The 19,349-nt window shown below is 29.8% G+C and overlaps 1 pseudogene across 1 annotated transcript in view; it reads right to left on the bottom strand.

The window, feature by feature from the left end:
* Positions 1 to 18,610, bottom strand: part of LOC143228469 (phosphopentomutase-like) — a 35,888-nt pseudogene extending 17,278 nt beyond the window's left edge. Inside the window, exons 1-6 of the transcript XR_013015338.1 lie at positions 18,599 to 18,610; positions 18,133 to 18,156; positions 15,910 to 16,023; positions 14,245 to 14,434; positions 9,842 to 9,939; positions 9,202 to 9,293 (exon numbers count right to left, since the gene is read on the bottom strand). The product of XR_013015338.1 is annotated as a phosphopentomutase-like (transcript). The remainder of the gene's footprint in view (positions 1 to 9,201; positions 9,294 to 9,841; positions 9,940 to 14,244; positions 14,435 to 15,909; positions 16,024 to 18,132; positions 18,157 to 18,598) is intronic.
* Positions 18,611 to 19,349: the final 739 nt, after the last annotated feature.

The following is a 19,349-nucleotide window of genomic DNA, read 5'->3' on the forward strand; positions in this document are numbered from 1 at the left end:
GGTGATTACTAAATTATATTCTGTCAATCTGTTACAAGGTGATTACTAAATTATATTCTGTCAATCTGTTACAAGGTGATTACTAAATTATATTCTGTCAATTCGTTACAAGGTGATTACTAAATTTTATTCTGTCAATCTGTTACAAGGTGATTACTAAATTTTATTCTGTCAATCTGTTACAAGGTGATTACTAAATTTTATTCTGTCAATCTGTTACAAGGTGATTACTAAATTTTATTCTGTCAATCTGTTACAAGGTGATTACTAAATTAGATTCTGTCAATCTTTTACAAGGTGGTTACTAAGTTTTATTCTGTCAATCTGTTACAAGGTGATTACTAAATTATATTCTGTCAATCTGTTACAAGGTGATTACTAAATTATATTCTGTCAATCTGTTACAAGGTGATTACTATATTTTATTCTGTCAATCTGTTACAAGGTGATTACTATATTTTATTCTGTCAATCTGTTACAAGGTGATTACTAAATTATATTCTGTCAATCTGTTACAAGGTGATTACTAAATTATATTCTGTCAATCTGTTACAACGTGATTACTAAATTATATTCTGTCTATCTGTTACAAGGCGACTACTAAAATTTATTCTGTCAATCTGTTACAAGGTGATTACTGAATTATATTCTGTGAATCATTTAGAAGGTGATTACTAAATTATATTCTGTCAATCTATTACAAGGTGACTACTAAATTTTATTCTGTCAATCTGTTACAAGGTGATTACTATATTTTATTCTGTCAATCTGTTACAAGGTGATTACTAAATTATATTCTGTCAATCTGTTAGAAGGTGATTACTAAATTATATTCTGTCAATCTGTTACAAGGTGATTACTAAATTATATTCTGTCAATCTGTTACAAGGTGATTACTAAATTATATTCTGTCTATCTGTTACAAGGCGACTACTAAAATTTATTCTGTCAATCTGTTACAAGGTGATTACTGAATTATATTCTGTCAATCATTTAGAAGGTGATTACTAAATTATATTCTGTCAATCTATTACAAGGTGACTACTAAATTTTATTCTGTCAATCTGTTACAAGGTGATTACTAAATTATATTCCGTCAATCTGTTACAAGGTGACTACTAAATTATATTCTGTCAATCTGTTACAAGGTGACTACTAAATTATATTCTGTCAATCTGTTACAAGGTGACTACTAAATTATATTCTGTCAATCTGTTACAAGGTGACTACTAAATTATATTCTGTCAATCTGTTACAAGGTGACTACTAAATTATATTCTGTCAATCTGTTACAAGGTGACTACTAAATTATATTCTGTCAATCTGTTACAAGGTGACTACTAAATTATATTCTGTCAATCTGTTACAAGGTGACTACTAAATTATATTCTGTCAATCTGATAATACTAAATTTTATTCTGTCAATCTGTTACAAGGTGACTACTACATTTTATTCTGTCAATCTGTTACAAGGTGATTACTAAATTTTATTCTGTCAATCTGTTACAAGGTGATTACTAAATTTTATTCTGTCAATCTGTTACAAGGTGATTACTAAATTTTATTCTGTCAATCTGTTACAAGGTGACTACTAAATTTTATTCTGTCAATCTGTTACAAGGTGATTACTAAATTATATTCTGTCAATCTGTTACAAGGTGATTACTAAATTATATTCTGTCAATCTGTTACAAGGTGATTACTAAATTATATTCTGTCAATCTGTTACAAGGTGATTACTAAATTATATTCTGTCAATCTGTTACAAGGTGATTACTAAATTATATTCTGTCAATCTGTTACAAGGTGATTACTAGATTATATTCTGTCAATCTGTTACTAGGTGATTACTGAATTATATTCTGTCAATCTGTTACAAGGTGATTACTAAATTATATTCTGTCAATCTGTTACAAGGTAATTACTAAATTATATTCTGTCAATCTGTTACAAGGTGATTACTAAATTATATTCTGTCAATCTGTTACAAGGTAATTACTAAATTATATTCTGTCAATCTGTTACAAGGTGATTACTAAATTATATTCTGTCAATCTGTTACAAGGTGATTACTGAATTATATTCTGTCAATCTGTTACAAGGTGATTACTAAATTATATTCTGTCAATCTGTTACAAGGTGATTACTAAATTATATTCTGTCAATCTGTTACAAGGTGATTGCTAAATTTTATTCTGTCAATCTGTTACAAGGTGATTGCTAAATTTTATTCTGTCAATCTGTTACAAGGTGATTACTGAATTATATTCTGTGAATCTATTACAAGGTGACTACTAAATTATATTCTGTCAATCTATTACAAGGTGACTACTAAATTATATTCTGTCAATCTATTACAAGGTGACTACTAAATTTTATTCTGTCAATCTGTTACAAGGTGATTACTGAATTATATTCTGTCAATCTATTACAAGGTGACTACTAAATTATATTCTGTCAATCTATTACAAGGTGACTACTAAATTATATTCTGTCAATCTATTACAAGGTGACTACTAAATTTTATTCTGTCAATCTGTTACAAGGTGATTACTAAATTATTTTCTGTCAATCTGTTACGAGGTGATTGCTAAATTATTTTCTGTCAATCTGTTACAAGGTGATTACTAAATTATATTCTGTCAATCTGTTACAAGGTGACTACTAAACTTTATTCTGTCAATCTGTTACAAGGTGATTACTAAATTATATTCTGTCAATCTGTTACAAGGTGATTACTAAATTATATTCTGTCAATCTGTTACAAGGTGATTACTAAATTATATTCTGTCAATCTGTTACAAAATGACCACTAAATTATATTCTGTCAATCTGTTACAAAATGACCACTAAATTATATTCTGTCAATCTGTTACAAGGTGATTACTAAATTATATTCTGTCAATCTGTTACAAGGTGATTACTGAATTATATTTTGTCAATTCGTTACAAGGTGATTACTAAATTTTATTCTGTCAATCTGTTACAAGGTGATTACTAAATTTTATTCTGTCAATCTGTTACAAGGTGATTACTAAATTAGATTCTGTCAATCTGTTACAAGGTGATTACTAAATTAGATTCTGTCAATCTGTTACAAGGTGATTACTAAATTTTATTCTGTCAATCTGTTACAAGGTGATTACTAAATTTTATTCTGTCAATCTGTTACAAGGTGATTACTAAATTATATTCTGTCAATCTGTTACAAGGTGATTACTAAATTATATTCTGTCAATCTGTTACAAGGTGACTACTAAATTTTATTCTGTCAATCTGTTACAAGGTGATTACTAAATTATATTCTGTCAATCTGTTACAAGGTGATTACTAAATTATATTCTGTCAATCTGTTACAAGGTGATTACTAAATTATATTCTGTCAATCTGTTACAAGATGACTACTAAATTATATTCTGTCAATCTGTTACAAGGTGATTACTAAATTATATTCTGTCAATCTGTTACAAGGTGATTACTGAATTATATTCTGTCAATTGTTACAAGGTGATTACTAAATTTTATTCTGTCAATCTGTTACAAGGTGATTACTAAATTTTATTCTGTCAATCTGTTACAAGGTGATTACTAAATTAGATTCTGTCAATCTGTTACAAGGTGATTACTAAATTTTATTCTGTGAATCTGTTACAAGGTGATTACTAAATTATATTCTGTCAATCTGTTACAAGGTGATTACTAAATTATATTCTGTCAATCTGTTACAAGGTGATTACTAAATTATATTCTGTCAATCTGTTACAAGGTGATTACTAAATTATATTCTGTCAATCTGTTACAAGGTGATTACTAAATTATATTCTGTCAATCTGTTACAAGGTGATTACTAAATTATATTCTGTCAATCTGTTACAAGGTGATTACTAAATTATATTCTGTCAATCTGTTACAAGGTGATTACTAAATTATATTCTGTCTATCTGTTACAAGGCGACTACTAAATTTTATTCTGTCAATCTGTTACAAGGTGATTACTGAATTATATTCTGTGAATCATTTATAAGGTGATTACTAAATTATATTCTGTCAATCTATTACAAGGTGACTACTAAATTTTATTCTGTCAATCTGTTACAAGGTGATTACTAAATTATTTTCTGTCAATCTGTTACAAGGTGATTACTAAATTATTTTCTGTCAATCTGTTACAAGGTGATTACTAAATTATATTCTGTCAATCTGTTACAAGGTGATTACTAAATTATATTCTGTCAATATGTTACAAGGTGATTACTAAATTATATTCTGTCAATCTGTTACAAGATGATTACTAAATTTTATTCTGTCAATTTGTTACAAGGTGACTACTAAATTTTATTCTGTCAATCTGTTACAAGGTGATTACTAAATTATATTCTGTCAATCTGTTACAAGGTGATTACTAAATTAGATTCTGTCAATCTGTTACAAGGTGACTACTAAATTATATTCTGTCAATTTGTTACAAGGTGATTACTAAATTATATTCTGTCAATCTGTTACAAGGTGATTACTAAATTATATTCTGTCAATTTGTTACAAGGTGATTACTAAATTATATTCTGTCAATCTGTTAAAAGGTGACTACTAAATTATATTCTGTCAATCTGTTAAAAGGTGACTACTAAATTATATTCTGTCAATTTGTTATAAGGTGATTACTAAATTATTTTCTGTCAATCTGTTACAAGGTGATTACTAAATTATATTCTGTCAATTTGTTACAAGGTGATTACTAAATTATATTCTGTCAATCTGTTAAAAGGTGACTACTAAATTATATTCTGTCAATCTGTTACAAGGTGATTACTAAATTATATTCTGTCAATCTGTTACAAGGTGATTACTAAATTATATTCTGTCAATCTGTTACAAGGTGATTACTGAATTATATTCTGTGAATCATTTATAAGGTGACTAAAATTATATTCTGTCAATCTATTACAAGGTGACTACTAAATTATATTCTGTCAATCTATTACAAGGTGACTACTAAATTATATTCTGTCAATCTATTACAAGGTGACTACTAAATTTTATTCTGTCAATCTGTTACAAGGTGATTACTAAATTATTTTCTGTCAATCTGTTACGAGGTGATTGCTAAATTATTTTCTGTCAATCTGTTACAAGGTGATTACTAAATTATATTCTGTCAATCTGTTACAAGGTGACTACTAAACTTTATTCTGTCAATCTGTTACAAGGTGATTACTAAATTATATTCTGTCAATCTGTTACAAGGTGATTACTAAATTATATTCTGTCAATCTGTTACAAGGTGATTACTAAATTATATTCTGTCAATCTGTTACAAAATGACCACTAAATTATATTCTGTCAATCTGTTACAAAATGACCACTAAATTATATTCTGTCAATCTGTTACAAGGTGATTACTAAATTATATTCTGTCAATCTGTTACAAGGTGATTACTGAATTATATTTTGTCAATTCGTTACAAGGTGATTACTAAATTTTATTCTGTCAATCTGTTACAAGGTGATTACTAAATTTTATTCTGTCAATCTGTTACAAGGTGATTACTAAATTAGATTCTGTCAATCTGTTACAAGGTGATTACTAAATTATATTCCGTCAATCTGTTACAAGGTGACTACTAAATTATATTCTGTCAATCTGATACAAGGCGAATACTAAATTTTATTATGTCAATCTGTTACAAGACGACTACTACATTTTATTCTGTCAATCTGTTACAAGGTGATTACTAAATTTTATTCTGTCAATCTGTTACAAGGTGATTACTAAATTTTATTCTGTCAATCTGTTACAAGGTGATTACTAAATTTTATTCTGTCAATCTGTTACAAGGTGACTACTAAATTAGATTCTGTCAATCTGTTACAAGGTGATTACTAAATTATATTCTGTCAATCTGTTACAAGGTGATTGCTAAATTATATTCTGTCAATCTGTTACAAGGTGATTACTAAATTATATTCTGTCAATCTGTTACAAGGTGATTACTAAATTATATTCTGTCAATCTGTTACAAGGTGATTACTAAATTATATTCTGTCAATCTGTTACAAGGTGATTACTAGATTATATTCTGTCAATCTGTTACTAGGTGATTACTGAATTATATTCTGTCAATCTGTTACAAGGTGATTACTAAATTATATTCTGTCAATCTGTTACAAGGTGATTACTAAATTATATTCTGTCAATCTGTTACAAGGTGATTACTAAATTATATTCTGTCAATCTGTTACAAGGTGATTACTGAATTATATTCTGTCAATCTGTTACAAGGTGATTACTAAATTATATTCTGTCAATCTGTTACAAGGTGATTACTAAATTATATTCTGTCAATCTGTTACAAGGTGATTGCTAAATTTTATTCTGTCAATCTGTTACAAGGTGATTGCTAAATTTTATTCTGTCAATCTGTTACAAGGTGATTACTGAATTATATTCTGTGAATCATTTATAAGGTGATTACTAAATTATATTCTGTCAATCTATTACAAGGTGACTACTAAATTATATTCTGTCAATCTATTACAAGGTGACTACTAAATTATATTCTGTCAATCTATTACAAGGTGACTACTAAATTTTATTCTGTCAATCTGTTACAAGGTGATTACTAAATTATTTTCTGTCAATCTGTTACGAGGTGATTGCTAAATTATTTTCTGTCAATCTGTTACAAGGTGATTACTAAATTATATTCTGTCAATCTGTTACAAGGTGACTACTAAATTTTATTCTGTCAATCTGTTACAAGGTGATTACTAAATTATATTCTGTCAATCTGTTACAAGGTGATTACTAAATTATATTCTGTCAATCTGTTACAAGGTGATTACTAAATTATATTCTGTCAATCTGTTACAAAATGACTACTAAATTATATTCTGTCAATCTGTTACAAAATGACCACTAAATTATATTCTGTCAATCTGTTACAAGGTGATTACTAAATTATATTCTGTCAATCTGTTACAAGGTGATTACTGAATTATATTTTGTCAATTCGTTACAAGGTGATTACTAAATTTTATTCTGTCAATCTGTTACAAGGTGATTACTAAATTTTATTCTGTCAATCTGTTACAAGGTGATTACTAAATTAGATTCTGTCAATCTGTTACAAGGTGATTACTAAATTATATTCTGTCAATCTGTTACAAGGTGATTACTAAATTTTATTCTGTCAATCTGTTACAAGGTGATTACTAAATTTTATTCTGTCAATCTGTTACAAGGTGATTACTAAATTATATTCTGTCAATCTGTTACAAGGTGATTACTAAATTATATTCTGTCAATCTGTTACAAGATGACTACTAAATTATATTCTGTCAATCTGTTACAAGGTGATTACTAAATTATATTCTGTCAATCTGTTACAAGGTGATTACTGAATTATATTCTGTCAATTCGTTACAAGGTGATTACTAAATTTTATTCTGTCAATCTGTTACAAGGTGATTACTAAATTTTATTCTGTCAATCTGTTACAAGGTGATTACTAAATTAGATTCTGTCAATCTGTTACAAGGTGATTACTAAATTTTATTCTGTCAATCTGTTACAAGGTGATTACTAAATTATATTCTGTCAATCTGTTACAAGGTGATTACTAAATTATATTCTGTCAATCTGTTACAAGGTGATTACTAAATTATATTCTGTCAATCTGTTACAAGGTGATTACTAAATTATATTCTGTCAATCTGTTACAAGGTGATTACTAAATTATATTCTGTCAATCTGTTACAAGGTGATTACTAAATTATATTCTGTCAATCTGTTACAAGGTGACTACTAAATTTTATTCTGTCAATCTGTTACAAGGTGATTACTGAATTATATTCTGTGAATCATTTATAAGGTGATTACTAAATTATATTCTGTCAATCTATTACAAGGTGACTACTAAATTTTATTCTGTCAATCTGTTACAAGGTGATTACTAAATTATTTTCTGTCAATCTGTTACAAGGTGATTACTAAATTATTTTCTGTCAATCTGTTACAAGGTGATTACTAAATTATATTCTGTCAATATGTTACAAGGTGATTACTAAATTATATTCTGTCAATCTGTTACAAGATGATTACTAAATTTTATTCTGTCAATTTGTTACAAGGTGACTACTAAATTTTATTCTGTCAATCTGTTACAAGGTGATTACTAAATTATATTCTGTCAATCTGTTAAAAGGTGACTACTAAATTATATTCTGTCAATTTGTTACAAGGTGATTACTAAATTATATTCTGTCAATCTGTTACAAGGTGATTACTAAATTATATTCTGTCAATTTGTTACAAGGTGATTACTAAATTATATTCTGTCAATCTGTTAAAAGGTGACTACTAAATTATATTCTGTCAATCTGTTAAAAGGTGACTACTAAATTATATTCTGTCAATTTGTTATAAGGTGATTACTAAATTATTTTCTGTCAATCTGTTACAAGGTGATTACTAAATTATATTCTGTCAATTTGTTACAAGGTGATTACTAAATTATATTCTGTCAATCTGTTAAAAGGTGACTACTAAATTATATTCTGTCAATCTGTTACAAGGTGATTACTAAATTATATTCTGTCAATCTGTTACAAGGTGATTACTAAATTATATTCTGTCAATCTGTTACAAGGTGATTACTGAATTATATTCTGTGAATCATTTATAAGGTGACTAAAATTATATTCTGTCAATCTGTTATAAAATGACTATTAAATTATATTCTGTCATATAGGATTGTTAAAACTATGAACATTATTATTATTTCAGTATGATATTAGTTAGTGTATTACACTGTAACCTTAACAATTTGAAGTCACGTCTGACACAAGTGAACATATTCTTCTAAATGGTACCAAATGGACATTTGTCCATAATTACAAATGATTTCATTTATCAACCAACTATTTCTCTGGAGATAAAACTGAGTTTGAAAAGTAATAGATAAAACCCTTTTTTACAAAGTTGAACTTTCACTAAGATGTGTGTAAAATGAGACATTTCCTTTCCACAGTTAGAAGAACTGTATAATAAAGTCTGTTGGTGTGGTACTTTCAGTCCTTTTGAGTTCCTGCACTACAACACCAACAGAGTTAAACAGGTTTTGTTTAATAAAATGATGTGTTAACTGAGGTATATTAGTAAACAAGACAAGCCTTGACAGATGTAACAAACTCTTTGCTGACCTTTGACCTCTGAACCCTGCTTGTGGCAATACCACAACCACCAGCCAAGAAGAGCTCCAGTTTCGTTGCCAGTGAAGACCTTCCATTCTCCACTGAACAGTAAAAATAATAATACAACCCATAATACTAGCATTACAGAATATTCATTTGTTAACAACAACACAAGTTACTTATTAATAACACATTATGGATTCAATAAATATTTCAACATTAAACACAAATAAATTACTCTGTCAGTAACTTACATTTGACAGTTATTGACAGAATAATTTACTGAATAAAAACGAATTACACAGAAAATAAAAGTACAAAGTTATAACATTTTGTTCATATTTGAAATACATAAGACCATGTTTTTAAACAAAGTATGAATCTCTAAATAGTTTATCATTATTATAACACACAATATTAATTACAAACACCAAATAAAAATACTCCAATGGACTTAATAAATTTTGTTGATTAATATTACACTTTTTTTTTTTTTTTTACAAACCATATTGTACATTTCTAAAAAAAAATTCTTAATGTTAATTCTGCTTGAAGAATTAGAAATGAGCTGTTTCTTTCGGTATACTTATTTGTTAAAGTATTTCTTCTTCAGGTTTTTCTTATTGAATGTTACGGAACACTTAGTTACCTTGGTAGTTTTTCTGCAATAGCTAGTCGATCAGCGTCTGGATCATTGGCCAAAATTAGGGAACTGTTATTGGTATTGGCAGTATGCATGGACAAATCCTATGGAAAAACATATTTGTTTATAACAGTATTACATTTTACTATTACTGTAACACAGTAATAATTACAGTTACAGAAGTTTCCTGTTGCTTATTTTTAATGCTTACAAATATGAGAGTTCAGAACAAGTTGGATTTATCTGTCACAAAAATATACACCCCCCTAAAAGAAATACTTTGTTCTAGAAACAGACAAGTAAAATACACTGCCACTCAAGTGTAATGCAGTCTCAAACAACAATAGTTTATCAAAGAAACTTATAACCTCTCTAGAACAAAATACAAAGTTATCCAACTGAACAGTACCCCAAACAAGACCATAAACTAAACTGAGGAATACTTAAACAAAACAACAAACTGTTAGCTGGTCAACTATCAAGAACTTAAACAGTTGAACAACAACCAGCACACTCACCAAATACACAGATATAAAATAAACGTTATTTCTACATACTGAATATCTCTAGTTTAAATGTATATATATAAATATCACATTCAGGCTGATCTATCAAAGTATAACAGGACTGCTGAAAACCAACTTGTTCGTAAGTTGTGGTCTGAGAATTCAGATATTACTATTAGTTATTACTCACTCACTACTTCTAAGTAAGTAAGGACTACTTCAAATACTTTCAACGAACAAACTCAAGTAGTGAGTCCTTTCTAACATTTTATTGGTCACTCAATCAGTAATCAAACTTTGGATACACAACTTTTTAATCTCTCTGTTGATTATCATGTGATATTTTTTTGGAAATCAGTTTATAGAGATTTATTAATAATAGTTATTCACAAATGTATATAAAACCACAAATGGTAGACACTTACTATGTAGCTTGTATTAATGGAATATTTTAAGCCATTTTTAAGCCTAAACTTTGTTCTTATAAAAAGTTTAAATAAACTGAAAAATTAAATTTATACATTCTACATCCATTTCAAATTTAAATTTATTGTCTGGTTATTTTAGAGCAAAGACACATCGAGCTACTTGCTATAGCCACTGCAGGAAATCGAACCCTGGATTTCAGCATTGTCAGTCCGTAAACTTACTACAGTAGTCACTTTTAGATATAACCGACCCATCTAGCATGATACAAAAAAGTAAAATCTAACAGGAAGTTATTGTTCAAAGAATCAATAACCAGGTAATGAACAAATGAGTTCAAGCTGTGCCATCTGTTATACCCAAGGGTTAACAGTAATAGTTTATAAACTGTATAGGTAGTCAGATAATGTAGCAAGTTGGTACACTGTATAATAATAGTTATAGTGGATAGCAGTTCAATAAATACAGCTTAAAATTATGCTTGTGTTTTATGTAAAATAATTTATTCATCAATCATGTTTATTTCATAAACATCCGTTTATCTCATTATCACTATATACATATAAAATATTACAAACTGACAAAATTAATTTAATAAAAATATTGTCCATCTTTGTTTGTTTTGCACTTTTAACAAAGTTCTTTTAAATGTTCACGAGTTTGGCATTTATTACATCAAGAAATGTCTTGTTGTTAGTTTTCAGTGCACTATTTTAGTATCAATTTATAAAAATAGCGTGTAATAAACATACAGAATTCTACATCAGACAAACCAGAAAACAACTGGAAGCTACATTCACCAAACATAATGAAGTAAACATCTCATGTTCACCACCATTACAACATAAAAAAACCACATTACATTTACATAAAACATCATAATTTTAAACAAAGAACCAAACATCAGAAAGTCCCTACCTTAACTGACAAAACAACACCATACTAAACCAAAATTTCACCTTTAAACCTGGATCCTTTAAACTCAGCTTTAAAAAGGGACCATTCTACAAATTTAAAAGAACTAGTAAAGAAATAAGAATAGATATCCGAACTAAAATTATTGCTAGACTCTAGCCAATATCTAATAAGGTAATCCTCTTTGAATTCTAATACCATACAAAATGTTATATGTTGTATTAAAACAATTTAAAGTTGACAAAAATTCTATAATTTCAATGTTTTGTTGCTTTTGTCTACACCCACATAATCTTTCTACATCAACACTTTGACTCTTCTTCACAGCAACTTCCATTTATCAACTTGAGACATTTCCAGCTTCTCCCAGAAACTTGGATGGATTTCATTAGCCATGTGTATCATAAAGATTAGTTGAATCTGTAATTTCATTAGCCAGGCTTACCACAGAGATTAGTCAAGTCTGTCATTTCATTATTCATATGTACCACAAAGATTATTTGAGTCTCTCATTTCATTTGCTACACTTACAACAGAGATTAGTCAAGTCTGTCATTTCATTAGCCATCTGTACCATAAAGATCAGTTGAGTCTGTCATTTCATTAGCCATGCTTACTACAGAGATTAGTCAAGTGTGGCATTTTGTTAGTCATACGTACCACAAAGATTAGTCAAGTCTCTCATTTCATTAGCCATGTGAACAACAAAGATTGGTGGAGTCTGTCATTTAATTAGCCATGTGAACCACAAACATTAGTCAGGTCTGTCATTTCATTAGCCACATGAACAACAAATATTAGTCAGGTCTGTCATTTCATTAGCCATGTGAACCACAAACATTAGTCAGGTCTGTCATTTCATTAGCCACGTGAACCACAAAGATTAGTCGAGCCTGTCATTTCATTAGCCATGTGAACAACAAAGATTAGTCGAGTCTGTCATTTCATTAGCCATGTGAACCACAAAGGTTAGTCAGGTCTGTCATTTCATTAGCCATGTGAACCACAAACATTAGTCAAGTCTGTCATTTCATTAGCCATGTGAACAACAAACATTAGCCATGTGAAACACAAAGATTAGTCAGGTCTGTCATTTCATTAGCCATGTGAACAACAAACATTAGTCAGGTCTGTCCCTAAACTAACCTCAAGCTGATAATCTTCCTAATCTGTTTGTAAATCATAATCACGTTAATTTACATCTGGGCCACTAGTTCAAAATCTAACACATTCGCTAAAAGAATAAACCTTTGTTCCACATGTGGACTAAGACAAAAGTTTCTGACTGCCTTTAAAGACCTGAAAGTTTTTAAACCAAAATACCTATGTATACCTATAAAATTACCTAGGCCGAGTTGTGAAGCAACCTCTGGTCATATGACCTCTCTGTTCCATGTTGTATATGTTGTATTTATGTATCTCAGTAAATTATATTATTGATATGAAAAAACGTCTTTATAGAGAAGTTGTTAACCTCCACCCCACAATCATGGTTGTATGTCACATCTGTCAGGGGTTGTTCTTGGGATCAGAAAAAGCGTTACAAGTGCACACACAAAAAGTTGTATTTAAAGGAAGTTCTTACTGACATATCCATCAAATATCAGACTATATACAAAACTGTTACCTTCTATATTAGCTTTTGTTTCATGTTTGTCACCATGAAGTTCATAAACCCCTTACCGAACAAACATTTTTAATTTATGGTTACAAACATCAAGTTTCTATCCAAACTGACATTATACGTACATCTGTTCTTCACCTGTTAAAACAATTAGTTTCTAACAGTACCTTGCATAAGTATTTCAGGAATATAGTTTGTCAGTTCTTATAAAGTCCTACAGAAACACTAAAACATAATACATAGCACAATCATTTACTAATAATATCTGAGTTTATAAATATTAACAACACATTTTCTCACATTACATTTTGAATATTCACTATTTCAGAATGACAATTATCCTTCAATTAAACAAAAAGTCATAACTTCTTGTAGAATGTATACTTACAGAAACTTTCCAACAAACAGACAGTAAATAACTTCTTCATATTTATGTCAACAAATGACAAGATATGTTTCAAACATAAAACTGGTTTTAATCTGTGTTATGAATTTATATCACATCTTAAATACCACAATATATTAGCACAAGGTGACAGAACCTTCTGCTGAATACATCTTAAATACCACAATATATTAGCACAAGGTGACAGAACCTTGTGCTGAATACATCTTAAATACCACAATATATTAGCACAAGGTGACAGAACCTTGTGCTGAATATCTTAAATACCACAATATATTAGCACAAGGTGACAGAACCTTGTGCTGAATACATCTTAAATACCACAATATATTAGCACAAGGTGACAGAACCTTGTGCTGAATACATCTTAAATACCACAATATATTAGCACAAGGTGACAGAACCTTGTGCTGAATATATCTTAAATACCACAATATATTAGCACAAGGTGACAGAACCTTCTGCTGAATACATCTTAAATACCACAATATATTAGCACAAGGTGACAGAACCTTGTGCTGAACTATCTTACCAGTGCACTTTTCCCTTCTTCTGGATTGGGAAACTTGACAGTTGGAAAATCTGGATCTGGTTCCATCTGCTCTGGTACAGGAACAAATTGTTGGAATCCACAGACAATAAAAGCTTCCACCATGAAAGTATCACGACACACCATGCATGGCAGTGAAAGTAAAGTCAAGGAACACTTGGCATTCATCTCCCTACACAACAAACAAGTTTATTTTAATTTGTAAACATTCTTAACTGATGCGTGCTCGCACCTTATTCTGAAGAAGCCCAACTTTTCTTTAATAAAGTTACATGTTTATACTCTCAAGGATATTTTAATCTAACTTTGTTTCTCGGTTTTCCCCATTTTTAAAACATTATATTATGGTATGAAGTATAAACTTAGCAAAGAAATTCATTTTAATATATTTTTGATGCAAACAAATTTTAAGATAAACAAAGCACTGTATTACTTAAAATAGGGTTTTATTATTAGTAACATTTTTAGAAGAACAAATAAACTTGAACATCTGTTCACAAAAGTTTGTTACAACAATAATTTAATTACTAAATATTTAAACTATTTTTAAAAAACTGACCATACACTACCCACACAATCAAGTTATAATTCTACAACTACGTTTGTTTTCTATCAACAAACAGTTCCACAAGAATTTAAAAGGAATCCATTTCTGCACATCACTTCTCAAATGTTTACTTTGTAACTTGTGTATTCACTGAATCCTCAATTAAAGTTTGTCTGCTAATGTTTCTTGTGAAACATTATGAGAAATAGTTTTTCAAAGTAAATATACCAGTTACCATAAAGCAGAAATAGTTCAACAAAACATCTTAGCAAGACAAACTGGATATGTACAGAACATACCCACATAGCTTCATTGATAAACTAAACATTCAACTGGAATACTTACAGAACATACCCACATAGCTTCATTGATAAACTAAACATTCAACTAGAATACTTACAGAACATACCCACATAGCTTCATTGATAAACTAAACTTTCAAATTTATGCAAAATGGAATTCTTTCTCAAATATTGTTTAAAAGAATTATAAAGGTGTGTTAGGTATAACATGATGTATATTTATTTCTTGAAACCTGGTGTTAGGTATAACATGATGTATATTTATTTCTTGAAACCTGGTGTTAGGTATAACATGATGTATATTTATTTATTGAAACCTGGTGTTAGGTATAACATGATGTATATTTATTTATTGAAACCTGGTGTTAGGTATAACATGATGTATATTTATTTATTGAAACCTGGTGTTAAGTATAACATGATGTATATTTATTTATTGAAACCTGGTGTTAGGTATAACATGATGTATATTTATTTATTGAAACCTGGTGTTAGGTATAACATGATGTATATTTATTTATTGAAACCTGGTGTTAAGTATAACATGATGTATATTTATTTATTGAAACCTGGTGTTAGGTATAACATGATGTATATTTATTTATTGAATCCTGGTGTTAGGTATAACATGATGTATATTTATTTACTGAATCCTGGTGTTAGGTATAACATGATGTATATTTATTTATTTAAACCTGGTGTTAGGTATAACATGATGTATATTTATTTATTGAAACCTGTACCTCTCATAAATGTTCTCACTCATACAGTCGTAGTATTTCCTCTTCATATTATCTAGAGGGTCCTTATGGGTGGACTTGAACTGAGGACTTCAGTTTTCCATGAGGAAGGCCAGGGTTCAAGATTTTCCTCAATGCTCTTCTGAATTCCTTTGTCATGAGGTGAGATAATCTATTGAAAGAACCAACTATGTCTTCAAAATTGTATAGTTTCTAAACCATAAACCAATTATTTCCTGTAAAAACATTCAGTTTAAGTTTTAGAAGTTGCTACAACTAAGTTTTTCTAGGATTATTTGTCACTGACAAATACAACCTTGTTGCTGGTAAACCATCCAGTCTTTCTGCACTTTTAGTAACTATGTACCCTATTCTCACAGCAGATATGACAGTGGACACTTTAGTAACTATGTACCCTATTCTCACAGCAGATATGACAGTGGACACTTTAGTAACTATGTACCCTATTCTCACAGCAGATATGACAGTGGACACTTTAGTAACTATGTATCCTATTCTCACAGCAGATATGACAGTGGACACTTTAGTAACTATGTACCCTATTCTCACAGCAGATATGACAGTGGACACTTTAGTAACTATGTACCCTATTCTCACAGCAGATATGACAGTGGACACTTTAGTAACTATGTATCCTATTCTCACAGCAGATATGACAGTGGACACTTTAGTAACTATGTACCCTATTCTCACAGCAGATATGACAGTGGACACTTTAGTAACTATGTATCCTATTCTCACAGCAGATATGACAGTGGACACTTTAGTAACTATGTATCCTATTCTCACAGCAGATATGACAGTGGACACTTTAGTAACTATGTACCCTATTCTCACAGCAGATATGACAGTGGACACTTTAGTAACTATGTATCCTATTCTCACAGCAGATATGACAGTGGACACTTTAGTAACTATGTACCCTATTCTCACAGCAGATATGACAGTGGACACTTTAGTAACTATGTATCCTATTCTCACAGCAGATATGACAGTGGACACTTTAGTAACTATGTATCCTATTCTCACAGCAGATATGACAGTGGACACTTTAGTAACTATGTACCCTATTCTCACAGCAGATATGACAGTGGACACTTTAGTAACTATGTACCCTATTCTCACAGCAGATATGACAGTGGACACTTTAGTAACTATGTATCCTATTCTCACAGCAGATATGACAGTGGACACTTTAGTAACTATGTATCCTATTCTCACAGCAGATATGACAGTGGACACTTTAGTAACTATGTACCCTATTCTCACAGCAGATATGACAGTGGACACTTTAGTAACTATGTATCCTATTCTCACAGCAGATATGACAGTGGACACTTTAGTAACTATGTACCCTATTCTCACAGCAGATATGACAGGTGGACACTTTAGGTAACTATGTATCCTATTCTCACAGCAGATATGACAGTGGACACTTTAGTAACTATGTACCCTATTCTCACAGCAGATATGACAGTGGACACTTTAATACACATATCTTTTTATATTCTTTTACTGTCTGTATGTTTAAAATTTAATAAATTTCAAAGATTATTCTAGTGAACTGTCAATATTCTTCACTAAAAATTGTTCATTCAACAACTATAATTTTTATTTAACGATACACTCCCTTAATGGCAGATTTTAAAAGTGCTTCTCTGATTACTTGTTGTCAGTTATTTGTATACAGTTATACAAAGGTTACCCGATCTACGTGCATAAGGTTTAGCTAATAGACCAGCCAGAAGAAAACTAGCATTATCCTTGTGGAATTACAATATCCATACAGAGAGGTTTGACTGTCACTCTATACTGCACCCAAAGTATAAATTATGATTTCATTTAATGTCAACTCATGGACCTTCCAAGCCACAGTTAAGAAGCTAACCAACAGATCATACTTGGTCCATTTTTTGATAAAGGTTTGGTACTTTTGAAAGCTAATACCATCCTGGTCGTCATGGGAATAGCTAACTTACTGTTGATTGTTGTTACTGTTTCTATAACAATATTTGGACTCATGCTGATGTATAAAGTTGGTTAAAAGTTAAAAATGATTGTTCAGCTCAAACTAATCTACAAATAAACTTTTAAGTTAGGGCAGATTTAAGAGTAAAACATAACTCTTTCTTTCACACTAATATATAAAGTCACACTTATGGAGTTAGATGTGGTTAGTAACTGAATACTTACACCAAGAGAGTCTAACCAAGACTTACAGTTGTACCTGATGTCTAACTTAAAACAACAAAGTACTGACCTGAGCACCATTGCTCCAATAAACCTGTAAAAATAAGAAAATTGTTGAAATAATCAGTTCTTCCAAACAGAAACCTTTTATAATAAAAACCAGCAGTACAATATTTGTGAAGGTGATTCATACAAGTCTTAAATCTTTAGAAGATAGTTAACACCAATCTACTTTCAGGTAAATCCAAAGTTTTATACATCTTTAGAAGGCAGTTAACACCAATCTACTTTCAGGTAAATCTGAAGTTTTATACATCTTTAGAAGGTAGTTAACACCAATCTACTTTCAGGTAAATCTGCAGTTTTATACATCTTTAGAAGGTAGTTAACACCAATCTACCTGCAGGTAAATCCAAAGTTTTATACATCTTTAGAAGGTAGTTAACACCAATCTACTTGCAGGTAAATCCAAAGTTTTATACATCTTTAGAAGGTAGTTAGCACCAATCTACTTTCAGATAAATCCAAAGTTTTACCAACATTGACATTAACAATTAAGCATCAAAATAATGTTCACAGCTCTTAATAAATCTTAGACCCACACATTGTTAAACCAACATCTTGACCAAACCCATTCCAAATTCTTACAAAATCTGTCAATGTGAAGCCAGTGTGTAATTTTCTAAAACACAAACAGTCACTACAGCCAGGATTGACACACAAAACACAGTGTGTAATTTTCTACAACATAAACAACCTCTACAATGATGACTGAAACACAAAAAGCAGGCTATTTTATTTTGAAATCCAAAATGGAAACATTAAAACAATTGAAATGCAAATCTGATAACTAGAAATTACATGAGAATCATATTCAACTGAATTAAAATCTGAATATTCATACGATCACTATTATTCATGGCCAGTTGTTAAAATTCGGATTATTAACTTCATCTATAAAAATAATGAAGAGATGGAAGAGCAACTTAATATTAAGAATGACACTTCAAAATGTTCCGATTTCTTGACCTTCTAGAAGGACTGGAATGACACTTCAAAATGTTCTGATTTATTGACCTTCTAGAAGGACGAATGACACTTCAAAATGTTCCGATTTCTTGACCTTCTAGAAGGACCCAATTAGTAAACAAGTTATATATAATATTTATATATACAATAAATACTATATATATTTATAGTAACATTAATGAACAATGCAGCAAATATATTATGATTAATATATTTATTTATTTAAAATAAACGATTCAGGTAAAAGAATTTGACAAA

The sequence above is a fragment of the Tachypleus tridentatus genome, chromosome 10, assembly GCF_004210375.1.
Source record: "Tachypleus tridentatus isolate NWPU-2018 chromosome 10, ASM421037v1, whole genome shotgun sequence".
Taxonomy (NCBI): domain Eukaryota; kingdom Metazoa; phylum Arthropoda; class Merostomata; order Xiphosura; family Limulidae; genus Tachypleus; species Tachypleus tridentatus.